General features: G+C 43.4%; 1 protein-coding gene across 2 annotated transcripts in view; it reads left to right on the top strand.

The window, feature by feature from the left end:
* The window catches only part of PABIR2 (PABIR family member 2), a 202938-nt gene that overhangs the window by 118665 nt on the left and 59589 nt on the right, over positions 1 to 24684 (top strand). The window lies entirely within an intron of this gene.

The raw sequence follows: 24684 nt of genomic DNA, 5'->3' as shown, positions 1-24684 counted from the left end.
GATTTAATTTTTTATATATGGTACAAGGTAAAGGCCCAACTTCATTCTTTTGTGTGTGGATATCCACTTGTCCCAGCACCATTTATTTAAAGGACTATTCTTTCCCCATCGGATTGTCTTGGCACCCTTGTTGAAAGTAAATTGACCATAAATGTGAGGGTTTGTTTCTGGTCCACAGCATTTTTAACTGACAGAAATGAATGGTCAGATATGAAGGGCCCACAATAGTCTCAATGTCTCAGGCTAGCATACCCGGAGACCTCTGATCCCTCCACTCTGCAGAGAAAGGGCACAGCCTAGGGAAACAGTAGTCACCGAAATTAGGTCTAATGACTCCAACCTGGAAGCGAATCGTGTTGGAAAGTTACACGTGTTTCCAGAACCAACCTTACTTTCTCTGAAAAGTCACACTTCAATATATATCCCATTCATCTTTCTGAGCATGCTGCCCTGAGTTTAAGAAAAGTCTTTCCCTCTGACTGAGGCCCCTTTCCCCTCAGTGGGGCACTTCATTCAACGTTAACCCTCTTAAGACTGCCCACTCTGAGTTTAAGCTATAGTTGGAGCCCAGACTCTCAAAAAGAAGAGGAGCTTGCCTTCATTTGTTTCTCAAAGGAAAAGGCTCTTGCCCATGACTTGTTTGCCTTACATGCAGCCTCACACTTTGGGCAGCACCCCAGCAAGTGGCGATAGATTTATCTTGAACATGTCCTTCCCACTTCTGCTGCCAGGACTCCTGCAATTGATGGTGAGCACCTGAGAGTTGGAGCAAACTGCAAAGGACAGAAAGAAAATCAGACCTGCCCCCAGCTTTGGCTTTACCTAGCACCTAATGACCAGGGCTCATGCTGTGAAGAGATTCTTTGTCTTGACTAGAAGAGTTTCTTGACTTGGGAAGGCAGTATGCCAGAGTGGAAAGGGGGACAGACTTTGGCTGCAGGTAACTTGGGTTTGAATCCTTGATTCTGTATTTACTTGCGATGGCACACATGGAGATGCTCTGCTCAGAACCCCTGTCCTGAAAGAACCCACTTCCCAGCTGTGAGTACTGTGGTTAGTTGACAGCCTCCAGCTGTTAGTTCCTTCAGGGTCTGTGTCAGCTTTGGCGCCAAGGTCATCCTGTTCTTGGGGTGGCCCCCAGCCAATGACTGATCAAGGAGAAGATCCAAAGCCCATTTCCGCCACACAGAAGATTCCTCTATAAGGCAATCTTTGCTCTGGAGCTCCCCATTTGGGCTGGTAGATTCTGACAGGTCTCCACCATGATATGACAATCCCCTTGCCCAATCCTGCTCCCTCCCCTTTTCTTTCACAGGTACTATTTCCCACTAAACTGTTTGCACTTCTAACTGTTGCAGAATCTGGTCTCCAGAGAACCCGGCGTGTCTCTCTCAGTTTCAGTTTCCTCTCCTGTGAAAGAAGAATAATGGCATTGTCTCACCCAGGGCTATTAGGATGACTGGAACTAAGTAAAATATCTGGCACAAAATAGGCATTCAATAAAAGAGTGCTGTTACTATTAAGGAATCTATCGTTTCCACTGCTACATCCTAACTTTTGAAAGAAATAGATGGGATATCCATACTAGCTCAGACCTGGAAATAACCTCAATGATCATCAATAGGAGAAGGGATAAATAAATTATGGTGTTTCTATACAATGGAATTCTAATTAGCAATAAAATGGAAGGAACTACTGTTATAGGCAACAACCTGAGTAAATCTTAACAGCATTATATTGAGCTAAAGAGACTAGACACAAAAAATACATACTATGTGATTCTATTTTTCTGAAGTTCAAGAATAGATGAAACTAATTGGTGATGGTAGAGGTCAGTGACTCAGTGGTTACCCTTGGGGGATATTGACTGGAAGCATGAAGGGGCCTTCTGGGAAGTTGGACATATTCTCTATCTTGGTCTAGATCCTGGTTACATGGGTATTCTCTCTCTCTCTCTCTCTCTCTCTCTCTCTCTCTCTCTCTCACACACACACACACACACACACACACACACACACACACACAATCATGAAGCTTATACTTAAGGTTAAGGGAATTCATGCACTTAATTATATATGTCATGCATCATTTTTTTTTAAAAAAGGGAAAAACAGGGGCACCTGGGTGGCTCGGTCGGTTAAGCGTCCGACTTCGGCTCAGGTCATGAACTCGCGGTCCGTGAGTTCGAGCCCCGCATCGGGCTCTGTGCTGACAGCTCAGAGCCTGGAGCCTGTTTCAGATTCTGTGTCTCCCTCTCTCTGCCCCTCCCCTGTTCATGCTCTGTCTCTCTCTGTCTCAAAAATAAATAAACGTTAAAAAAAATTTTTTTAAAAAGGGAAAAACAGTGAGGAATTTTTTATGAGCATATATACATGTACGTTTTTTACTTAGAAAATGCAGAGAAGTAGAAAGAAAAATATCACCTGTGGCCCCACCCCACAAAGATAACCGCTGGAGACATTTTAGATATTGCATTACACTCTCCAGCTCTCCTATCACTCCACCTCTCTAGGGTGCTACTTTGGTTCAAGGAGACAGGAAGTTCCACCATCACTTCCACTTTCTTGGGAGTAGTGCTGGGAGGATTATTTCTAGGCTCACTTTCTAGCCTCTCTTGCACTCCTTCCCCAGATAGAACCTGAAGCTAACTAGTGCCAAAATTTTAATCTCCTAACCTACACCTCATCCCCACACTGCAGCTGGGATCCCCTAGGTCTCTGGATCCTTTCTAGAACAGTACATATCAAGGGCTCAGAGTCACTGGATCTCTTGTCTTAACAGGAGTTGAAACACTAACTCAAGCCCCAAAGGGCTTTCTGATGGGAATGGAGCTCACTTTCCCCAAGGCTGAAATGATCCAGGTTCAGAGCAGCCAAGCCTTTTGCCTATTTTTGTGTGAGTTGTAGGAGAAAGGCATTTTCCAGATTGCTTCGCTGACCACAAACTGTCGAAGTGACACTGCAGGGAACATCTTAAGAAAGAATTTAATCAAAACCAGGCAGCTGGAACACAGGGGCTTTCTTCTTAGACAACTGGTTCTCAAAGTGTGGTCCGCAGACCAGCAGTGTCAGCATTACCATCACCATCACCTGTGAACTGGTTATAAATGCAAATTTGGGGCCCCCACCGTAGACCTGGTGGTAGAGACTCAGGGGTGGGACCTGGTCATCTGTGTTTCAACAGCCCTCCAGGTGATTCTGATGCAGTCTCAAGTTTAATAACCTTAGTTCTAGAGGTTTGTAAATTCCACTGCCAAAGAAAGCAAGAATTTACTCACATGTACTCTTTCATGCTCATAACTGGTGCACTGGGTCTTTAGCATGACTTAGGGGCATGTGCCAGATCCATGTAACTTCAAAGTTTCTTGTTCTTTATATCTTGAACTCAAGGAAATGCATTCCTTGTTTCTGTTAGCTGAACAAAGATGAAATATAGCCCAATGTTCCCCAACAAAAAGATTTATTAATTTGTACTAATGACTGTTTAGAGAAAACCATAAAAACCAATGTCCTTGTTGAGTGCTCCTTCTCGAGGGCAAAATGTGGATGTTATCTGTAAAATCAACAAATTTGTCACCAAAGTGAAATGTTATCTTTTCCCAAGGATTTTCCCAGGCAGCTCAAGGCCTCAAGGACTAGACAGCCTCCTCCCTCCCCATGATCAGATGAAGAGGGTTAGAGTTTGCAGCCATAACTCAAATGCTTTAAGACAGCTCAGATGTAAGTTTGTTTTCAGGTTAGTAGCTTTGCTCAGATCCAGCTGAAGAAAGGAGACTCTGAACCTGTTGAAAGCCTTAAAAAAATCCCCACAGACCTTTATCTCCTTAAGATATGAACAGAGCAATGATCTCTTGGCTAGGACAACAAAGGCACAGGCAACAAAAGCAAAAATAGACAAGTGGAATTGCATCAAACCAAAAAGCTTCTGCATGGCAAAGAAAACAATCGATGGAGTGAAAAGGCAGTCTATGAAATGGGAGAATATATTGGCTAACATTTATCTGAGAGGGTTTAATATCCAGAAAATATAAGAAACTCCTAGAGCTCGATAGCAAAAACAAAACAAAAAACAAAACCAAAAGCAACCCAATTTAGAAATGGGCAAAGGACCTGAATAGACATTTCTCCAAAGAAGACGTACAAATGGCCAACAGGTCTATGGAAAGATGCTCAACACTACTAATCATCAGGGAAATGCAAATCAAAACCACAATGAAATATCACTTCACACCTGTTAGAATGGCTATCATCAAAAATGAAAAGATAGCAAGAGTTAGCAAGGATGTGAAGAAATTGGAACCCTTGTGAATTGTTGGAACGTAAAATGGTTCAGCCACAATGGAAAACAGTATGGAAATTCTTCCAAAACTTAAAAATGGAACTACCATATGATCCAGCAGTCACACCTTTGCATATTTATCCAAAAGAATTGAAATCAGGATCTCGAAGAGATATTTGCATTCCCATGTGCATTGCAGCATTATTCACAATAGTCAAGATGTGGCAACAGCCTAAACGTCCATTGATGAATGAATGGGTGAAGAAAATGTGCTATATACATACAATGAAATATTATTCAGCCGTAAAAAAGAAGGAAATCCTGCCATTTTCAACCTAGAAGGCATTATGCTAAGTGAAGTAAGCCAAACACAGAAGGACAAATACGATGTGATTCTACTTATATGAGATATCTAAAATGGTCAAACTCAAAGAAGCAGAGAATAACATGATGATTGCCAGGGGCTGGGGAAGCGAAGGAAATGGGAAGTTGCTAATCAGCAGTTGCAAATTTCAGTTAAGCAAGATGAATAAGTTCTAGAGTTCTGCTATACAACATTGTGCCTGGGGTTAACAACACTTTACTGTACACCTGAAAATTTGTTAAGAAGATAGATCTCATGTTAAATGCTCTTACTTCAATAAAAAATAGTAACTAAATATGCTATCAAATTCATAAAATATACTATACTATTTATAGCATATAAAAGATATAATTTATAAATATATACTATTATTTATAAAATGAACTAGAGATCTGAAAACAAAACCAAAGATATGACCAGTACTGCACTGTTAAATGCTTAATAACCTGCTCTCTGAAAATAAAATATATCTATACATCTTGATTATAAATGTGTAGCACACAGTTGACAAATAATAATAAAACATGTCATATTCATTATTACAAATTTCACCAAATAACCCTTACAGAATGCTTTCGTTGATTTTTCCCTGACTCTTGTATCTATAGCCAACCTAAGGTGGCAATTTACAAACAAGTGTAGTTCCAACATGAGTATCGGTAGATTTGTGTATTTGCATTAATGAGTAAGACAAAACTGAAACAACAGAATGTAGGTTGAAATGTCGCTCGTTCACATCGGTGACGTGAGGGACTTCTTTACTAAATCTGGTAACAGTCTATGAATATACTGGAGGAATATTTCCTACATTTTTTTGTATTATTTAAAATGTAACAGCTACAGAGACAGTGCAATTTTAAGTTTAATCTGTACTATTAACATTTCTCCATCAGTTTCTTAAGTCTAGACCAAGGGTCATCAAAATTTTTCTGTAAAGAGACACATGACAAATATTTTAGGTTTTGTGGCCACATAGGGTCTCTGTTGCATATTCTTTTTTCAGGTTTTCTACAACTCTTTAAAAATCTAAAAACCATTCTTAGCTTGTGAGCTGTACAAAAACATGCTGTGGGCGGAAGTTTGCAGACCCCCGATCAAGAGAATCAAAAATAATAGATGAAACACTGATTTGTAGCATTTGATAATTTCCAGGATGTAAATACTCTTACCATGGCTGATTTCAAACTACCGACTTGACGTCACTGAAGGTGGAGTTGCAAAGAGATGAACGGTTGCAAAGCATATATTATTTCCGCTTTGTATCTGGATACAAAGGACACAAAAAACCTCAAGAGCACGGATAATAGATAAGTGTAGTAAAATAATTAGGAAGTGATGAGTTTGAGTATTTATTAGCTTTCTTTTCAATCGTGTTGATTTCATTGTAAGTTTCTGTAGTTTAATTTTTAATAATGGCTGTATTTAACAGCCAGTCACAGTTTCTGAAAAATTTAATAATTGGCTCTCACGAGGTGATATGAGCAACTGCTGTGACCACACCAAATTTCAACCTGTTTCTTTTGGTTCTGTTGGATAAAAAGAGAATCTTCACTCAATTTGGTCCATTATTCCATGCAACAAAAGGATTTACTACAAGGTTTCTTTGAAGCTGGCAGTTTCCTTGGCTCTTCTAAAATAGGAAATGATTTTAGATGTTATTTTTACGTATTTTCAAGAAGAGGTCTGTGTCTATTCTCAACAGCTTCCTGACCACCTTTTGCTTCCAAATAATAAGAACTATTTAAAGGAAAAAGGAACTACTATGTTGTGGTTTTAAGAAAAACACATTGCTTTGCTCTTTCAGAAGTAGTTACACAACAGTTCTGCTCATAAACTGGGGAAGAGTTAAAATAGCTTTTCCAAGGTCCCTCCCAAGGCTGTGATTTTCCTCTCATCGGCTCAGGTGATAGCCACTCATTGTACCCATTCATTTATTCAGCTATTTGAGCATCTGCCACGTGACAGCCACTGCCCTGAGCTCTGGAGTCATAGCAGCATGCAAGAGAGACAAGGACCCAGATGAATCAATAATTACACAGATCGACATTTACTTAGACTTTTCATAAGTGCATTACAGGAGATCATATAGCATAGGTGCCTGACCTATTTGGGGAGGTGCGGGATGTGATACTTAACCTTGACACCTGAAGAATGAGTAGAAAGCCAGGCAAAAGAGGAGGGAGCTGTTACAGTAGCAGTGCTAGAGCTAAAGATGCTGGCCTCCTCCGTGGGGACTGATGACCTACCTGCGGGCTCCTGAGCCTGATACTACAACAGGAAGTTAGAGCACTCCTGGTTTTCAAGAACTCTGGAAATTTCCCCCTATTATCTTCCGAATGCTACCTGTTCTCCATTCCCTCTATTCTCTCCTACCGGAAACTTGTTAGAACTTCTCATTTTAGCCTCCAAGTAGTTTCATGTCTCTTTCATATCTTCCGCATCTTTATTCCTCTGCTTTGCATTCCAGATGATTCCCTCAGATCTATCTTCTACTTTACTAATCCTCTCATCAGCTGTGTCTTGTTTGCCATTTGCTTCGTCTAATTGTGTTCTTTTTTTTCCATTTCCATGCCTATAGTTTGGTTCTTTTGCAAGCCCACCCATATTTTTTAAACTGTTCTATTATTGCCTTATAATTCCTATTCCTTTTTAAAAAATCTTTGGAACATTCTAAGCATACTCACTTGAAATTTTTTATTTTATTTTATTTTATTTTATTTTATTTATTTATTTATTTATTTATTTAAGTTTGTTTATTTATTTTGAGAGAGAGTGTGAGTGCATAAGAAGGGGAGAGGCAGAGAGAGGAGACAGAGAATCCCAAGCAGGCTCCGTGCTGTCAGCACAGAGCCCCACGCAGGGCTTGAACTCACCAACTGTGAGATCATGACCTGAGCCGAAATCAAGAGTCCGATGCTTAACCAACTGAGCCACCCAGGTGCCCCAGCATACTCATTTCAAAGCCCCTTTCAGATTTCTCTATTAGCTATAGCTCCTAAGAGGTGAATTCTTCCATTTGTTGTGCCAGTCTTGTGGTGGTTTATTTCCTCATAGACTTAGAAAGTTTGAGTTATAAATTCATTTTCAGAGTCATAATTACGAACACAGACTCGCACCATACTACCTGGGTTTGAGTTTGGATTCTGTCACTTAGTAGCTGTGTGACCTTAGGCAAGTTTCTTAATCTCTCTGTTCCTTAGTTTCAGTATCTGTAAGATAGGGCTGTTCTAAGAATGAGCTAATATAAGCAAAGCACTCAGTACAGTGTCCAGCACATAATTAAGCAAATACTGTGATTTGGCAAGAATTACTTTACCTGGGAGGCCTCCCTGCCTGCATACCCTGGGTTATGTGGCTCTCTCCCTGCGCTCTACTCAAAGCAGCCACTACACTTCTGAACTGCTTTTTGTTTTCCTATCCCGGTCCCTGTTTATGAGTTATCCTTCCAGCTGCTGGCTTTCTGTAGGAGCTCAGCTCCTACTCCCATCCCCACTCTGCCATTAATACCCGGCACCCAGGATGCACGTCTACTTTTGATTCCTCTGTGGCTTGCATAAATGCCAACTCTTGCTCACTGCTGTGGCTTTGAGCTGCCTCTCCAATTCTGGCACTAGAATTTGTTTGTTTGGTTTTGCTTTTGATCTCCACTACATATTGAAAAATATTTTCTTCATCCTTCAAAATCATTTATTTATTCACAAATCCATTTGGCAAAAATATTAATTGTGATATTATGCTCAGGGCACCTTGCTAGATTCTACAGGAGACTGAAAAATTCCAATTTCTTCCCTCGGGTAGCTGACACTCAAATATATAAAGCTATGCAAAGTCAGTTGCTATCGTGGGCCTGGGGGTTTTTTATTATTATTATTATTATTATTATTATTATTATTTTAGTTTTTATTTTAATTCCAGTTAGTTAACACACACTGTTATGTTAGTTTCAGGTGTACAATACAGTGACTCAACACTTGCACATGTCACCCAGTGCTCATCATGACAAGTGCCCTCCTTAATCCCCATCACCCATTTCACCCATCTCCCCACTCCCCTCCCCTACATACTGATTTTTTTTTTTCCAAACAACGTGCTTGGAGTGGAGGAGGAGCTTCCTGCAGCAAACAGCTCCAGTGACCAAGATGACCAGAAATCCCTGAATGTTGTTTCTCAAGGAGCTTACCTCTTCCTTGGACATGAGATCCTTAAGAGAACCCCGGACAAGACGGGACATGTTTTATTTGCTTTTGTATCCCATGTCTAGCACAGGTCCTGATACATTTGACATCCGTTTGCTGAATTCAGAAATGAAAGGGTACACTGGCAACAGCAAGCCCTGCAAGTGGCCAGCTCACTGCTTGGTTTCTCTAAGAATTACCACCACCACCACAGGACCGCCCCTCCACCCTCCTTGTCGCTGTGAATGAGCTCTGTCAAAGCGATATGGTTTCTAACAAATGAAAGTAGGTGCAATTCATTTAATCAGTGACTGTCTCAAGGGCAAGCACCAGATGTGGGCTTCTTTGACTCTCAAAGCAAAAATTCTAAACTAGAAACAGTGCAGAGACAACAGATTATTCTGATTTTCAGACTGGTTTAAAAAAAAAAAAAAACACCAGGGTAAAATGTTAAGCAGGTAGCTGATGCAATCTGGCAAAGTGAGTGTATAGCTCTATTTATATAAAGACACACATATATCAGGCCATCAGCAGTATTTGTATAAACAGTGACTCTCCTGTGAAGGTAAAGGCCACCCCCCTTCAGTTCCAGTGACTGAGATACATTTTTCCAATCCTGGGGGCAAATACAGACGCAGCAAGTTCCTTCTTCCCCTTGGAAATTTGGCAGGCACACCAACTCTGCCTCTGTTGCCACATTCCCTTGGGGTTTTATGACTCTGTACATATGGCCTGTGTGAAGGCTTCACTTAGGTCACCTTATGCCTTTGGCGGCCAGCATGGTATATGACGATTCAGGACGACCCTGGTGTTTCCCAGATGGGTCCAGATCTGGCCAGGCAATTACTGCCCTCCAGCTGGGAAATGTGACGCCAGGGTGATGAAGTGGCTGCCGAGAAGGAGGCAGTGTGACTCTGAATCTGGTCTGTTCTTTATTTAAATCCAAAGATTGAACAAACACACACACACACACACACACACACACACACACACACACACACATACACACACACAATTCCCCAGCTGCAGGGGGTTGTTTTTTAGGATTTCATGCGGGATTCCCCTGAACACATATTTCCTAAGCTAATCTCCTATCCTGTCCCCTGTTTACTTGCCATCTTATCATTCTCTCCTCCTTTGCTCTCCTACTTATTTCCTTATCATTACTTTTAACCCTCTGGGAGTTCCCACTAACCCAGATGGTCTGTTTAAGGCCCTTTGAGACAGAGATGGGGCCCCTAAATCCTTTTCCTGTGTGAGCTGCTTCGTTTCATTCTCTCCCATGGCCACAGAGAATCCTGTCCTAGGGCCTCGATTCTGAGGGAAGACGGATTCGTGGAAGTTGCTCCACTGCTGGTAATACAACACTACCATCCGGGTGGACATTCTCCTTGATAAAGGAGAGTGCTGGAATAAACTTGGTCCTAATCACAGTGGCCCTCGTAACTCGCCCTTCCTTCCACCAACACACCTACTATTCGCTGCTGCTTCTGAGGCAGCAGGGAAAGAGTATGGGCTCTGTATTTTGACAGATCTGGGTTCAAATTCCACCTTCAGCAGTTAATATGTGGGTGACCGTGGGCAAGTCACTTACCCTCTCTGAGCCTCTGCTTCTCGAACTATAAAGTTGGAATCAAACAGAATATATATGCAGACACACCCTAGGCACTCTATACATAGGAGCAATGACTGTGGCATACTTGGATGATGGTCACAGTCCTTGGTCCTTCTTGTCTCACCCAAGACAGAGATTCTCATATTTTCTCAGAGTTAAAAGGAGGATCTTGAACATTCACAAAGCATCTTCTCACAGAGCACCGCCCCCCTGAATGCTGAGAGCTTAGTGCAGTACTAGCTCTCTGAGCTCTGGGAGAAAGAACAGACAGACCTACGCCTGCCCTCAAGGGGCCCCAGCCATCTAAACTAGCAGATAAGATGAAAATGTAAACATTGGAGTTAGTTTTCAATATACGAACGGGGGGGGGGGGGAGCACAAACATTTAGTTCAGAGCAACTGGCATCTGCTAAATCATTCCCTATAGACCACAAGAGCTATGGGAATGCAGAGCAGGAGGGCTGCTGTGGATAAGAAGCCTTCCTGGAGGAGGCAGGGCTTGAGCCAAGACTCAAAGGGCAAGATTTGAACAGACCGTTAGAAGAAGTGGGGGCTCTGGAGAGATGCACGCTGGACAAACTCGGGAGGCAGGCACAGTTATTATTTCCATTTACAAATAAGCAAATGGAAGGCTAGATAAGCCTAGTGACTTCTCCAAGGCCACTCAGCAAGAAATTGGCAGCGCTAGGATTTAAGTAGAGATGTGTCTCTGATGTTGAAGGCTGTGTTCAAAGCTGGCTGTGACAGAAAAGATGGACTTTTGCTGGAGAGTAGGAAATAGGGAGCTATTGATGGTTTTTTAGGGAGGAATGACATGATGAAGGCAGCAGCAGACGTTTAGGGGAAGATTCTAGCACTAGAGAGAGGTCAGTTAGGAAGCAGTTACAGTAACTTAGGGGTGAGGCACCGAAGTCCTGACTTCGGTGGGCAGGGCACAGTGGGACTGGAGAAGGCATGACAACATGAGGCATGCCAAAGGGCAGAGCCATAGACTGGCAGGGAAGGGGCTTAAAGAATCAGGTCTGAGGACCAGAACACTGGGCAGTGTCACTGCAGGAGATATTAAGAAGGTGAGCTGATTTGAAGATCTCTGTTTCTATAACCCAGGGCCTGATTTCCTTTATTACTATTGCCTTTAAATCTTTTTATTGAAGAAAATAACGTATACCGAGAGGAAACCAACAAATTCAGAATACGGGATATACTATGACACAACTGCCCTGACCTCTTCAACAAGTCAGGGTCACACACACGCAAAATCAAGAGCATGCACTGACATAGATTAAATAACACCAAAGAGACATAAGTAAATGCAACGCACAAATCCTTTGCATGTGGATTCTTCTTCTGGATTCAAATCAAAACAAAACAAAAACTTCTAAAATGCATTTTGAGGATGTTGGGACAATTTGAACGTGGACTGGCAGTTAGATATTAGATTATTCTGTAGGTGTAATAATGGTTTGTGTCGAGGAGGGAAATTTTCCTTATTCTTAGGACAAGAATTCTGCAGAATTGAGGGTAGCGTATCGTGATGCCTGTAACTTACACTCAAGTGGTTCAACAAAGAAATATACATACATGCACGCACATACAAATATATAACACATAGGTCAAAATGTTGAGTGGGGAACCTTGATAGGTATATGCGTGTGTTCACTGCACTACTTTTTTGATCTCTGTATTTTTTACAATTTGGAAAATAAAAATTTGGGGAAACTACTTCATGAACATAGTGAAAAGTTAAAACAGTATAAAGGGGTATGTAGTGAACCTTTCTACCCCGGGCACTCAGTACTACCTTCCCAGAAGCAACTGCTGTTCACACTTCCTGAAATTGTCTCTGTATTTACCAGCCTGTATATGTATTTGTAGATCCTTTAAAAAAAAATAGTCGGGTTCATGCTAGAAATCTTTTTGTTAGCTACAGTAGACTCTCTTTTATCTATGCAACTGGGGGAGAGTTGGTCAGTTAACTAAAAATCAGTTAAAGCAGAAGTGCCTGGACATACCAAGGACAGACGTAACAGGGCATCCAGTGGCAGCGTCTTTTACGGAGGGTGTGGACAGCATCCTTTAATCCCGAGAGGTGGCTCCCAGAGGCCAGGTAAGCAAGCTTCCACTGTCCTGTTGGCAGCTTGCTTTTTTTTTTTTTTTTTTTAATCACTTCACAAGCCTTCTTCGGAATTGTTCATGTGACCAAGTGTAGACCTGCCTCATTCTCTCAGCAGTGTTTTGGATGTGTTGCTTTTAAGATGAGTGTGGTCGTAATCATATTGTGCTTGAGGCTATGGGGAGAGCGCACCTGAGTGGATACTGCCTGGGGCTTCCTGAAGTTGCTTGATCCGAGACTTCACTTGGGGATTTTTCCAACAAGCACCCAAGCTTGAGCGATGCCGCCCTAAGCAGGTGGAGAAGCGCGGCTGGAGCTCCAATGGCAGGACCACTCTGAGGGATGGCAGTTCTACCAGTGGTAAAGGCATGAGAAACCGACAGAGAGAAGGCAAGATGCCAAAGAAATGCTGAGGTCCAAGGACAGAGCCCATAAACTCCCCTAGGAGCTTCGGCCCCTGCCCCCACCCCCCACCAAAGATGATTTGCCTCCTGGTCCACAATCATGGGGGAGAGGGGGGGTTCACATTTCCAAAGCATGTGCCACGTTGCCTATGAAAACCGCCAGCACCTGGGCACGTTCAAATCCCACACTCGAAGCAAGGCTCCTTCCTGCAAATGGGAAAGATTTGATTGCAAAATGTGATTCAAGAAATCAGATCTGGGATTGAACTGAAATTGCCTGAAAAATGAAAGCATTGGCGCAATTAACAAAAAGGGACTGGATTCCTTTATTTGTTTATTTTTTTTGCAGCTAAATCCTGCACAGCTTGCAAACCTTGGGAGGCAGCCATCCTATTATCATTCCTGATATGGACTTGAATTTCTAAGAAATGCCTTTTTTTTTTTTTTTTTTTTTTTTGAGAGCTGTGGAATTGAACCTCCACTACAAGCAGTCCTAGGAGTTCCAGTCACAATGTTTCAGGAACAATGCTGAGATAAGAGCCAGAGCTCTGGGGGCTTGAGCGCCCACAGACCCATAAGGCTGTGTACTAACCCCAGATGGGTCCCTTCAGGAGTCCTGGAGAACCCAGACCTGCATTAAACGGCCCTCTGAATTGGTACCGGGTAGAGTAGGCAGCCAAATCTCTATGTCATTTGAGGGACCCAAAATGCCAGAGGACCCACTGGCTTGTCACACTGCCTGAAAGGTTCACACTGCAATGTAAAGCACCGAAGTCCCTGTCTTCTCTAAAGCAAAATGTCTCAGAGATAGAGACATCCCCCATCTTTAAAGAACATCATCAGCTTTTTATTTAGAGCAAAAAGAAACCAAATGGAAAGGGAGGGCAGTGCTCAGTCTAGTCTTTGGTGTGAGCCCAGAGGGTAGGCAGCGGGTGGGCCGAGGAAAGGATGCCAGGAGGGCCCAGGGCCTTGCGGGCACAGCCCCTGAGTTGTCGGTAGAAGCTTTGGAAGTGAGCAGGGCGAGGGATGGTGCCCGGGGAAAGGCAAAGTCAGCCGGGGCCTGGGCCAAGACTCTTGTATGTGGCCCCACAGGTACACACTGGCTCTAATAACTGTGACATTGGGAAGCCATCACCACGAGTCTCCAATTCCCTAACTCTGTTGTTGCCATGACCTTTCAGGGTGCGTGCCCTCTGCGTTTGCTGCGAGCCTGCTCAACCCACAGACACATCCCATTATTTGGTGGCACAGGTAGATGGACCACAGTGGCAGGGGGCAGCCACAGATATCACAGCTGAGGATCTTGCGATACATTTGTTCCAACTCTGGCAGGTCTCTTAAGAAACCTACAATTCTGATTGTTTTGTAAAACTTTTAACTGCCCCTGCAACACTCTTTGAAGCACATACTACGTGCCAAATGCTGGAGTTAACCATATCGGATATATCGTTGATCTAATCCTTACCACAGCCCTTAGTAGATGACTTTCCCATCTAGAAGTCATGTGGCCTGCTGGAATCTTGGAGATTACTTTTCCTAACTCAAACTCACTTCTGAATTGTCTCTTCCTATTGATTCGGCTCCCACAGTGAGAGGTTTTTCTGCAAAGTGAGGTTGCCTGGGATAGCTCTGTTATGGAGTCAGCCTGACCAGGAGCCAGCCTCACCACTTGCTTGGGGACAGTCACCTGTAGAACCAAAGAAAAGAAATAACCAACCTCACTAGGATTGGCCACAAACCAAAAACTCCATTAGAAGGACCCCAAAATGCCTCTGAAAACCAATAGTCAGATCATTTAATTTGCCACCAGAGAGTGAAAAAGCATCATCAGAGCAAGTGTCCGTCCATTTGAGCTACTTGAACTGCCAATTTGGGTTTTTTTTTGTTTGTTTGTTTTTTGTGTTTTTTTTCTGACAAAAGCCTTCAGTTAATCCAGCAATTCTGGTCTAGGCTCCTCTTGGAATCTGCCTAAAGCAGCCAGATAGCTGCATCTGGGTCACTGTAACCCAAAAAGTCTTAATTAAAATCAGGAAATATGTTCAATCTCCTCTTCTGCGATGCTATAAAGTCTAGATACAGCAAATTATCTTATGAGAAAGTAGAAGCATAAAATGGGCTTTGGGCACAGCATAATCATTTGGGACACACACACACAACACACACACACACACACACACACACACACACACACGCCAGTATAAATTGAGAAATAAGAAAAGGAAAGTATTTGGCTCTAGATGAGTTTCCTTTTGTAAAGACTGTAGACAAAGGGGCTTGTCTACTAAAGACACTTTGTTTGGGTATGGGGAGAGCAATCTCCAGCCCACAGGGCCTCAGGCAGGATTTTGCATGGGGGGTGTTTAGGTGGGTGGGGAGGGGCAGGTGGGCGATGACTGACAGGATGAGGGCATGAGGAGGACAGAGGAAGAAAAGGGGGGCAGAAGGAGAGGGTGACAAGGGACTGGAAAGGGAGCAGGCACAAAAAGGAGGAGAGGAACAGCAGAGATGTTTGTAGTAGAGGCAGTAAGGGGAGGGCCTTTGCCACTGGCAATCTGCTCACCATCTTGATGAAGTAATTTCCTGTTTATCAAATACCATTGGGGCATTAGAGGTCTTACACCAATGCCTTATCCAATAATGGACACTTACCGCCTTCGCGTATCAATACTTTTGTAACTGAAGTTTGCAGAGATAGCTTTTCTTTTTTTTTTTTAATTTTTTTTTAACGTTTATTTATTTTTGAGACAGAGAGAGACAGAGCATGAACAGGGGAGGAGCAGAGAGAGAGAGAGAGACACAGAATCTGAAACAGGCTCCAGGCTCTGAGCTGTCAGTACAGAGCCCGACGCGGGGCTCGAACTCACAGACCGTGAGATCATGACCTGAGCTGGTCAGATGCTTAACCGACCAAGCCACCCAGGTGCCCCAGAAATAGCTTTTCAAAATGTATTTGTACTCTGTTGCTTTCTGAAACAGAAACGTCCCGAATTACCTTTTCTGGAAATCATGGTAAAATAGGCAAGGAGTTTGCTCATGAACATTGGTTTCATTCTTTCAACAAATAGTTATTAAGGGCCTTCAATATGCCAAGCACCGTGCCAGGTTCATCCACGTGGACACTGGTGGGCACCACAGACCTGGAGCCTTCCAACGGACCTTGTTCTGCCTGCAGTTTACCCCATTTGGGGGTGTCATAGGATCAATGCTACTACTTCTAAACTGTGGGCAGTGACGCGGGTCTTAGGAGTAAGTTGGGTTGTTTGCCCTTACAGTAGAAGGCTCAAGACTGTGATGCTGGCACCACCCAATGCCAGCTGTCAGTTCATGCTGTTGTCACTACGTTCCTTCTCATCTGCCATGCAATTTAACACATATTTGCCTGGGCTGGGGCCTCGCAGCCACTTGTCTCTTCCACAGAGTTAAGTGTATGTGATTTGTGATGGCGGTCATTCAGCAGCATTTCTTCCCCCTTCCCTGCCCCCATTTCTAAGCTGCAGGTCTAGTTGAGGTTGCCGGAAGTATAGCTTCTGGAAAAGCGAGGACTTACAGTGTGGTCAGCGGTGTGCTGGTGAATGTTTAACCATTGGCACTCTCAGTCGGTGGGGGAGAGGGGGGCTGATTTATAGTGTTTGCTGATTGCCGTGGTGTCAATACTCCCACCATGGGCAGTTCCAAGCTCCCAACATGATGTCACTGAACAATGAGTAGAGAAGCACATCAGTGCACCGTGCTACAGTGTTTCCCCCACACAGACACAACAGATCATAGTAAAGAGTAGCAAAACAATTAGGAAGAGATGAACATTGGGCATTCATTAGCTTTCATAGAACTGAATTGTAAGTTAATTTTTAATAATTACTGCATGTAACAAGTCAACTCCCAAAATTCACATTGAACGATTGAACAATTCACTATCAGCTGAGTGGGGCGGCGGGGGGGGGGGGGGGGGCGGCGGGGGGGGGGGGTGGTACCTCACCTTGCTCTTAGGCTCAGCAGTGCAAAGAGAAGCTAATTAGAGCCCCAGGCCCTCACCCCAACTTTAACCGGGGCATCCCCACTTGTATTCATTTTATGCATAATGGGATTCTGTGTTTGAACAAAGGGTTCCGGTATTTTTTAAATGTGGTTTTCTGGTTTTGTTTTTTTGAAAGGCACCGGTATAGACGGTCTATGAAGCTCCTTCCAGCTAGGATAGCCTAAGTTAGCCAAGTCTATGTACTCTCCTGTTCCCCCTTTCATTCCCTTGTCCCCTCTTGTCACTCAGGCTTCCTGTTCCCCTTGAATCCTTTTGTCCCATCCCATCTTCACTGAAGAGACAGCTGTTATCACCTGATTTAAAGTGAGATCCCTGCCTGGCATAGTTTACTCTTTAACACATGAGTGTAGAAGCCTCTAAAGTTCTTTCAAATACAAAGGGATGAATTTCTAAAGGGCAGATTTCCAAGTAGGGAGAGGGTACCCTTAAAATTTACCTGTTTTATATTTTGCATTCTCCTTCAAAAATCTCTGGATTTCAGTGGATGGCTGGGTTACCCCCAAGTGCCTAATAGTATATCTTTATTTTTCTTTATACAACACAGTTTTCTTTGAGTAAAAACTAAAAACTTTTCTTAGCACACGTTTGGTGGCTCTTCCACTGAATGCAAGCTTTTGAGCCATGGAAATGCATAGAAGGGGCCGCAGGAATTATGAATATGACACAATCCTTTTCTGAAGACAAATTCACTCTCCTTAGCCTGCCAGAGAAATTATTTTTCCAGGAAAACTAAACAGTAAGCACATACTTGGATGTTCCTTTCAGGCAAGAGAGGAGCCCTTTCTATCCCATTAAGGTCAGGCAATTGCCCAAATGCTTTGCTTCACTGCCTATCATAACGGGGAGTGTGGGACAGAACCAGCAGGGGCCTACACTCATCTCTCTCTGTCCAGCAGTCACAGTGGAGCAAAGTTCATAGTCACAGGCACCCTCTGAAGCCTGCAGTCGGAGAGGCTGAGGCTGGGGCCTCTCGAGAACCACCCCCCCTTGCTACATACACACACACACACACACACACACACACACACACACCTACAATGTTCCCACAACTCAGTGCAGCAGTTCATCAGGGTCAGTGTTCTAGAACCCAAAGTAAAGTGATGGGATATGGTGCATGGAAGCCGGTGGCCTAGGACCATGGGGTGAGGCACAAAGGTGAGCTTCCTGGTCAACTGCCAGATCTGCAGGGTGCACACTGTTCAAATGCAGATAAGATAGCCAGTAGCCCAGGAGCCGGGGGACAGTGCAGCTTGGCCTAGGGGTATACTCCATAGCTTTGCTTCTCAGGTTCTGTCCCTGCCGCTGACACCAGCAGCAACCTCCCTTTGTTCCCTTTTCACTGAGAGTGATGGCTCCCTATCCGAAGGCTCCAACTGTAAGGAGGTATGAATTCATGCCCAACACATAAAACAGACCCAAAGCCAAGCTCTGTCCATTCTAGGCCAACTTAGGTGATAAATCTTGCTCAATTCCCTGGTCCGAATACCTTTGGCTACCTCTGCAAGCCCAGTCTATTCTTGATCCAAGACCCTTTGGCCAAGGTCCCTGCGCAGTCGGCACTTTCTCCTCTTCTCCGTCCAAGCTGAGCTCACTCTCCCCTGGCTCCCCCCAAAGTCCTTCGCTTTCAGAATCGGAATTTTTTGAACCCAAACTTTCTCTCTTAAAAAATTCTCTTCTTTTACCTCTAACTTTATCCCATCCTGGGCTCCTAAATTCTCACGAGTCTTCCAACTCTTGTATTCTGGAGGAATATCTAGGGGTTTCTCTAGGGGAATCAGAAGATCTCCTTATTTATTTAGTAACCTCTGATGGCTGGTATCATGTATAGATCATCTACAGAAGACAGCAGTCTCAGAGTGTATCACTTGCTCTTGACCTTGGAGAGAAGTTTGAAATCTAAATGCAAGCCACCAACGAAATACTGCCTTGTCAATGCACCAAAAGGAGAGAAAGTTAGCTTATCTTTCAGAAGTCTCCAGAGTATCGTGGACTAGCTGAGTAAGTGTAATTAGAAAAAGGAAAAGGAAGTCAAGGATAAATTCACATGTAGCTGAAGAAGTTTCATGATACAGTGAACTTTTCCCAAGGTTTCCAGAAAGCGAGTCTTGCAACCTTTGGGAAATGGTGAGTTCAAGAATTTCCAAAGACTCCCCACCCTTCACCTGGCCAAGGCCTTGATATCACCAAATAGCTCTGATTGCTCTACTCCAGGCTCGAGAAGCAAGCTGCTTTTCTTTGCTACTTTCCAAAGTGTGGTCATATCCATTATCTCACTTGATTGTTACCATGACCCTGTGAGGTAGGTAGGATAACTGTTCGTTTTCCCCAGGCTTACTTCTGGAAGATTCCCAGGAGTCAGATTTTGCACCACGGTAAGTTGACAGCGTTGGCTCCATTTTTGCATGCTAACAAAACCTGGCCTGGTCTAATCCTTATGTAAAGGGAAGATTCATCATGCAACATTGACTTAAGCTAGGCAGAGAGAAGCCTGATCATCAGGGAGTGACAGGATCGGGAGGAGGGTGATCTTGAAAATTATAGTAATTCTACTCCCCCATCCCCTTCCTGGAGCTAAAACCAAGGCTTTTGAATGGGGAGGGCTTGTGTCACCTTCAAGCTACATAAGCCTTACTTGAAGACTGGATGCTAAGACCAAATTTCTGTATATCTATCCATGTTTGATCGACCCTTACCAATTAGTCAAGTGCCTACTGTGGACCCAGCTCTGTGGGAGCACAGAGAAGTATGAGATGTGGGCCCTGATCTCCAGGGGCTCACAGTTTTGCTGGGAGCTAAACTTGTACGCACCAGACAGCAATGCACAGTAGCCAAAGTGATGAAGAGAAGGTCAGTGGGATTGATGCAGCCAGGGGAGGCAGCCCAGAGAGTCCATTAGGAGCATAAGTTCTGGGTTGGGCGATAAACACAGCTTTGAATTCCAAATCCACCATCACCAGAAATGTGAGCCTTGAGCAAATCACTATACCCAATCCATAAAACAGGGTGAAAATTAAGAAATACTTCTCATATAAGGCTACCGAGAAGATTAAATGAGCACAATACCTGGCACATAGCAATTAACACTGTTAAGCGTTCAACAAATGGTATCATTAAGGCACTATATAACTTTTAATGTTTAGTTTTGAGAGAAAGAGACAGACAGACAGACAGAGCGTTAGCAGGGGAGGGGCACAGAGGGAGGGAGACACAGAATCCGAAGCAGGCTCCAGGCTCTGAGCTGTCAGCACAGAGCCCGACGCGGGGCTCAAACTCACAAACCGCAAGATCATGACCTGAGTTGAAGTTGGACACTTAACCGACTGAGCTACCCAGACGCCCCTGTTAAGGCCCTATTTAAGCTGACCATTGAACAATAGGACAAGACTTGGAGACAGTGAGGGAGAGAAAGAGGAAAATCCCAGGCACTGAATTAAAGGCACTAAATTAAAAAAGAAAGGAGGTGTGTGAGGATGTTGAGGGTACTGGTCTTACTAAAGCAGAGGGTACACAGTAAGGGAGCAGGAAAAAAGAAACTTTGTTAGGTCGGGGGCAGCTACATGGTGAAAGGCCTTACCACCAAGTGGAGGAGTTTAGTCTGGATATGGCAGGAAGTGAGAAGCCACCGGAGACTTGCAAGCAAGAGACTAACTTGAGGATAGTGGTCTTAGAGTAAATACTGGCCTGTGGTGTGCCAGTGACTTGGAGAGGGACTGAGGGGGTAGCCACTGCTTCAGGTATGAGCTGAGACAGGCCTGGATGAGAATGAGAATATAAAACATTTGAAAAACATTTGGGGAGAAAAATTAACTAGACAGACTAGGTGATTGGGTATGAGAAACAAAGGAGAAGGAGGAGTACAAAAGAGTTCCAAAGTTTTGAGTCTAGAAGACTTGGAAAGTGGTCGTACCATTGACAGTAAAATGAGAGTCAAGAGAAGCGGGCATGGGGGGAAGATATTGGATTCAATGTTCAATGTGAGATGATGGTGAGATATCCAAGTAGAAATGTCTAGAAGAGAACTGTGATGCCCAAACGTCCTAGAGGGCATAATTTTTTTTTTTAACTTTTCAACCCCCTTCACCCATTTCTCCCACTTCCTTTTCTTACTTCCTCCCTGAACAGAGGCCAACTTCATTCCTGGTTAGACTTGTTATATGAATGTTTTGACAGTCTTACTCCTTCCTTTTTGGTTCTATTAATTATTTTTCTTGTTCTATTACATTAGCTTGGACCTCCAGTAAAATGCTGAATAGAGTAACTAGTACTGGACATTCCTATCTTGTTCTTAAATGTGAGAGAAAATACCTGTTTCAAAATTTATTAACAAACGCTTACGTAGTGCTTCTATGTGCCAAGCACTTGACAAATTATTTAATCCTCCCACAATGATATATATATATATACATATATTATTATTATTATTATTATTATTTCCATTTTACAGATGAGGAAACTGAAGCACAAAGAAGCTGTCTAACTTGCCCCAGGTCACACAGGTAGCAAGTGGCAGAATGGAGAATCACACCTCCACTATCTAGCTTCAGAGACTGTATTTTTAACCACTCTGCTATGCCTGCTACCTCCTGAAATATGGAGTTTTCTATAGATTTCTGGAAGGTACTCTCTATCACATTAAAGTTTCCTTTTAGTCCTAGTTTCTTTAGAGCTTTCTAAAAGCAAATGGTGCCAAGGTGTCAAATACTTTTGCTATATTTATTGAAATGATCGTGTAGCTTTTTTCCCCCTTTAATATGCAAATATGAGTTATATTGATATCGTTTCTAATGGGGAATCAGCCTTGCATCTCTGGGATTAAACCCTACTTGGTTATGTTATATTTTTCTTTTGCAAAAGTGCACGACTTGATTTGGTAATAATTTATTCAGGGCTGTTGTATACTGTTATTTGTCCTCATAAAATTTGGTGTTGGTGTAATGATAGTTTTGGAAAATAAGTTGGGAGCTTTTCAACTTTTTCAATGCTCTGAAGCAGTTTGTTTGATAAAGGGATGATTTGTCTCAAAGGTTTTGTGCAATTTACCTTAAAAATAAACCTGTGTGTGTGTGCGCGCACGTGTGTGTGTGTGTGTGTGTGTGTGTGTGTGTGTGTGTGAGAGAGAGAGAGAGAGAGAGAGAGAGAGACAGAGAGAGAGAGAGAAGAGGGCTTATGTGTATGCATGTTTGATTCTATTTCAATTTTTTCTCTATCGGTGTAGTCAGATTTTCACCTTGTTCTCAAGCCAGTTTTGGTAATTTATATTCCCCTAGAAAACCATCCATTTCATCTGGGTTCCATAAATATTAATACAAAATACCAATTATTTATAATTTTATATCTATACCACAACTTCTAATTACAGAGGTAGCCAAAGGTATTCTGACCAGGGAGTTGAGCAAGATTTATCACTAATTGCTAAGAGTATTTAATCTTTCCTATACTCTTTAATATATTCTCAGTGTAGTTCTCTCTCTCTCCTCTCTTTCCTTTTCCCTCTTTTCTTTACCCCTAGGTGGTTTATTTATTTATTTGTTTGCAAACTTCCTAACTGTGCCTAGTTTAATGTTTCCAAAGAGCCAGCTTTTGCTTGTATGGATCAACTTTCCATTTTTTGTGATTGTGTATTTTATAAATTTTTGCTTTAATCTCTATTAGCAAGCCTATTCCTGCAAAGCCCATCTGTCTGGAATATCCTTTCCTCCTTCCCTTTCACTTGGCTAACTCCTACTCATTCTTCAGTTTATGCATCATGTCTTTTAGGAAGCCTTCCCTGACCTTCCAGCATGATTTAAATGCTCCTCCTCTGTCCTCCCCCAGCGCTTCCAGCGCTCATTATTCTATGTTATCATTAGCCGTCTGCTTGTCTCTCTTCTCTACTTGACTGTAAATTCCTTGAGGGCAAGGACCGTGTCTAGTTCATAATTGTACCTCCAAGTGCCTAACATAGTACTTGGCATCCCCAGTGGGAATTCAGAGGTAGCAACCCAAGAGCTGGCAGGCTGATCTAACAAAGGGGCTCCCACTAGCCTATTGCCTGAGGTTTGGGGTCTTACAAAAAGGAAGAGCAATGATCTCTTGTAGAACTTCTTTTCTTGTTTTTTAAAAGAACCAAGGGGCACCCGGGTGGCTCAGTCTGTTAGGCGTCCGACTTCAGCTCAGGCCATGATCTCGCAGTTCATGAGTTCGAGCCCCGCGTGGGGCTCTGTGCTGACAGCTCGGAGCCTGGAGCCTGCTTCAGATTCTGTGTCTCCCGCTCTCTCTGCCCCTCCCCCACTCACACTCTGTCTCTCTCTCTCTCAAAAAATAAATAAACATTAAAAGTATCAAAACCCTTCGGATGTGTCATTCCAATGGTCATCGCTTGGGGGAGGAGTCCTTCTCCACTACCCTCTCAGCCTTGCACTCCAGGAAGGATCTAGAAGGTTTAACTCCAGAAGGAGCCAAGGCAAAGAATTAGACATAAAGGAGCTAAGACTAAACCGGAGTTAAAAGGTCTATAGATTGCTTCAGGGCGTTTCCCTTTACAAGCAGCTTTCCTGCCCAGGGGCACTTTCCTACTCAACAGTGGAGGTGGGGCATCCTCATCCCACACTTCGGCTTCTCTGGTTTCCAGTCTAATCTGAAACACCTTCCCTCTCTATTCATCTTCCCCCTCAATGCCCTCCTTTTACTCACCATTGACCCTGTAGTTTTTTATTACTTGTGTCCAGGAGGTGTTTCGAGAATATGAACTGAAGTAGTAGTTTATGAAATTGGCAACCTCTATGCGTCGCTGCCCTAGGTTTTCTTCTGGAAACTTCTGTGGTTAGCAATCAGGTCCAAGGAAAGCAGAACACAGGCCGAACTGAAAGAGAAGTATACCAAAATCATGGAACACCATGAGCTTTAGGGCCAGCTCCTGCCTACTTCTCGGCCCCTTCCTCCACCCTATCAGCCATGGTCTGAAAGCAGACTCTTTCTAGAGACAGAAATCAAACTGGTGACCAAGAGTTTTTCTGCTCACCGTGAATGTACTCCCTGGGAAAGATGGTCTCACTTCCTCATACAATCTAGGTTCCTCTTTGAAGAAAGGATCATGAAACTAAAAATATAAAAACACTTTCAAAAGAGAACTCATCCTGAAATGGAACAGAATCCAGAGGAAACAAGGCTCAACGTGGACCCACTCTGGGCCACCTGCCTAAGACAGGACTAAGGGAAGAGAGATGGCCTACACAGAGCTATGTGGGCCCCATGGGTGTTGGGACAGGGCAATGGGCTGAAGGGCAGCCTATTTCAGACCCTTCTGAGGTTGCTTTGCTGGTAGCAAATGTGTTCCAGGCACTCTGCTAGGCTCTAGGGATATAGCAAAGCACAGTTACCACCCTGAGGAGCTTATAGCATGGTGTCTATGTGGGACACAATGTCCACAATTGGAACCCTCCCGGCTACTGTGACGTCTGGCACCTCAAAGATGGGGACTGCGTCGCATTGATCTCTGTACCCCCAGTATCCAGCATGCTACTTAAAATATGGTAGGCACTCAATTAATATTCATGACATGAAGGAAGGAAGGAAAGAAGAGGAGAGGGACAAAAAAGCCAGGGATACCTAGGTTAACTTCACGGAAGCTGGTCACTTGAAATTGGTCACTCTTGTTGTTGTGTTTTACGAGTCCTTGAAGGTATTAAAATAACAGGGTAGGAAAACAGTTGGTGGCTCC

The sequence above is a fragment of the Panthera pardus genome, unplaced genomic scaffold, assembly GCF_024362965.1.
Source record: "Panthera pardus isolate Hobbes unplaced genomic scaffold, ASM2436296v1 HiC_scaffold_27, whole genome shotgun sequence".
Classification (NCBI taxonomy): domain Eukaryota; kingdom Metazoa; phylum Chordata; class Mammalia; order Carnivora; family Felidae; genus Panthera; species Panthera pardus.
This window is presented reverse-complemented; position numbering and strand designations above follow the sequence as displayed.